Source organism: Chiloscyllium punctatum, chromosome 21 (assembly GCF_047496795.1).
Source record: "Chiloscyllium punctatum isolate Juve2018m chromosome 21, sChiPun1.3, whole genome shotgun sequence".
Lineage (NCBI taxonomy): Eukaryota > Metazoa > Chordata > Chondrichthyes > Orectolobiformes > Hemiscylliidae > Chiloscyllium > Chiloscyllium punctatum.
In genome coordinates, this window is record NC_092759.1 from 76,115,007 (window position 1) to 76,118,183 (window position 3,177).

Here is a 3,177-nt window from a genome sequence, read left to right on the forward strand (position 1 = left end):
CCCTCTTGGAGGGGGTTACCTGGACTGCTTTGTCTGCCTGAGTTAGCCAATTTGGTTTCTTCATATCTGTCCTTATATCTGCATGGAATCAGATACGCACATCGTCGCTGAAGACACAACCTTTCGTTTTTTTTGTGCCTGCAGTACCCATTGTCTCAAATCCTGCCACCTCTTGCTGGATACCTTCGCCAATGGTACGTGAGGAATGGTGCCTTCCACATCAAAAGATACTTTGGATAGGTTTACACTGACTGCACATCTGTGATCATTCCAATAAACTTCGCACAATACTAACTGAACTGGTTTAACCAATCTCCTCAAACAATCCTTCTCATATGATTTGTAAGGGCCATCACGGTGTATGTGTGCTGTGCAGTGCAGCATATCCCCAGCAAGAAAATCTGTGTTAATGGAATTAACAAGGTTACTTGATTGCTGGGCTCGCGAATCGCTTACTGAACCTATGGTTTTCTGGCTTAATCGCCACTCATAGACATGCATCGGGGTGGTGAGTCGTAATTTACAGCTTGCGCTGGTAAACCTTCTTTTCGTATTACCTGCAAGCCTATGATCGCGAGCCATCTGATTTAAAGGACAGATTTCCGACAATAGTAATGAGAATTGGAATGTTTCACCATTACTGGTTCCACACAATAGGGGTGCGGTTAAGCTCTTTCGTAACACGACTCCTGATGCACCCACGACGTCGACTCTCTCAACTGCCTTGATTTAAGGGCTGAACATGTTGCTCATGTATCTCCCAAAAAGGTAAATAGCTCACCTTCCACAAATAATACAGTTTCCCTTGATCCTAGAATTCGCTTCTTCTTATCAACACCTCAAGTTCAGGGGCCTGAAACATTCGAGTTACTTTCCAGATACGGAGGGTTTTTTTCTCATTCCTTGACTGTTGATATGGTCGTTTACTGGCCTTGTAAGTCTGCTATTATTTCGGCTTAACTTAACATTTTTTTTCAGTCTGTCTGCAACACTTGCCTCTGCAAAGTAAGGTACGTAATTATTTGTTTCCCTGTGCTTTTATTGGTTTCAAGATAAATGTTAATTTTCCATTACAATGGACATCACATTATTTTACAGGTCACGGCAACAGCCAGGGCCGAAGTGCCTGTACTGCATTGTAAAGTTCTATGTTGTAAGTTACATTTCCTGCTGGTTTCCGATATCTCTCCTTACTGTGAAGCTTCTCGTCACATCTTCCAGAGATTTGTCTACACTTCATTTAATCGAGGCAACTGTATTTCCTGCTCAGAAGGTGTCCTCCCTCCAATGGAGAGAGGAAAACAGAATCGGTGACAAAGCTGAGATCACTTACGTTCTGTCCAGAATCAACAAAAAACTATCCCGATCTTCCAGTCTCCTGTACTTCAACATTACAATGTGTTCCCACCCTTCTGGCTCTCTGCCTGTATCCCTGATGAAGGGCTGTTGCCCGAAACGTCGATTTTACTGCTCCTCAGATGTTGCCTGAACTGCTGTGCTTTTCCAGCACCACTCTAATCGAGACACTGTGTTCCCAGACCATCATTTCAATCTCTGGTCTGCTGCAGTGCTCCTTCACGACACAACACAAGCTGGAAGACACGCAACTCATTTTCTACCGACAGACCATGCAAACATTAGGACCCAACATCGAGTTCAATCATTTTAGAAACCGTCCGCCCTCTTACACATTCTTCACCCATCCGCCCTTCCCATCAGTTCCGAAGACGGATCATTGGACTCGAAGAGTTAACTTTCCTTTCTCATCAGAGATGGCCAAGAACTGCTGATTTTGTTCAGACCTTTTGGCTTTTATTCTGAGAACTTTTTTTTTCTATTGTAATCGCCAGATACTGGAAGCGTCTGATTGCTGGAGGAGAATTTCACAGGAGATGAAAAGAATGGCAAGGGCTTGACCACTCCCATTGTGAAGGTACGTGAGCTAGGCTGGGGATGTTTATCTAAGCGCAAAGAAGGCTGAATGAGAAACCGATTAACGTGCTCACTTGATGAAGAGGATAGAGATGTGTGACAGGGATAGGCCTGTATTGGGAAGGAACAGAGTGAGATAACTGAAAGACAAGGGACAAGGAGGAGGCTTCTCAAGAATACTTTCACCTATAGAGTATTGATTATCTGGAAATCATTATCTGAACATGTGGCAAATGTAAGTGTCATGAGAACGTTTCAGCAGTCTGTAGCCGAACACTCGATGAGCCAAAGCACAAGTGGATAAGGACCAGGTACCAGAAAGTGTGACGAGGACAGACAGGCGCAAAATGGGTGTCCTGAACGCAATGTGTCAAAGGCAAACTTGTGTGCTTAAAGCAGATTGCTGGCGCGGTTCTGTGGCGCAATGGAAAGCGCGTTGGACTTCTGCATCAATGTTCAGCTGGCTATTCAAAGGCTGTGGGTTCGAATCCCATCAGAGTCGAGTTTTAATTTATGTTTTGCCAAGTGGTCAGACCAGACTCAGCTGCAAAACCAGTAATATTCATGCATAAACCCAACTGCCTCGAAACGGCACATTTTCTTCTCACAGATTTACATTATCGATGTCTAATTATGGTAGAGATCGATAAATGCCTGTTAGCTAGTAGGCAACACGATGGTGTGGATGGGCTGGAAAAAGACATAAAATTGTTGTGTCAGCCATGATGATATTTAATTACGTGGCGGGGCAGGATCGGTGTTAAGAATGGCCTCCTTCTGCTCCTTTGTGTTTGTGCCATTTCTGGCCCAGTTTTTAAAATAATCACAATGAGGACATTATGAATTAAACGCCAAGTAATATTTTCGTTTCACCTCCACCTCGCTTCCCTCCCACCTGGAATAGACAGCTCTTGTTTCAGCTTTAGATCAGACAGTGGAGGATTCTCACAAGTTCTGCTTTAGGCTGAATGTTCCTTCACATACGTTTCCAGGTGGACACATGAAGCAAGCAATTGCATGGATGCTGGGGATTCAGGGGCAGATTTCCCCTTTGCTGGGCTGGAATTCTGGCCAAGGTAATGAACGTGAATTTCTGACATTTTGAATCTGACTCTGGATTCTTGCGACTTTACTAATTAAACTGAATTTAATTTGCCCTTGCAGAAAATTATTCAATCTTCACTGTGCATAAAAACCATGCCACGTGCTCGTGCATGTAGTATGCTGAACATTGTTGATATTGTG

At 43.8% G+C, this 3,177-nt stretch overlaps 1 non-coding gene across 1 annotated transcript; it reads left to right on the forward strand.

The window, feature by feature from the left end:
- Positions 1-2,342: 2,342 nt before the first annotated feature.
- Positions 2,343-2,434, forward strand: trnar-ucu (transfer RNA arginine (anticodon UCU)). Its single transcript is given in 2 exon segments — positions 2,343-2,379; positions 2,399-2,434. It is a non-coding gene; the product is annotated as a tRNA-Arg (tRNA).
- The last annotated feature ends 743 nt before the right edge of the window (positions 2,435-3,177 follow it).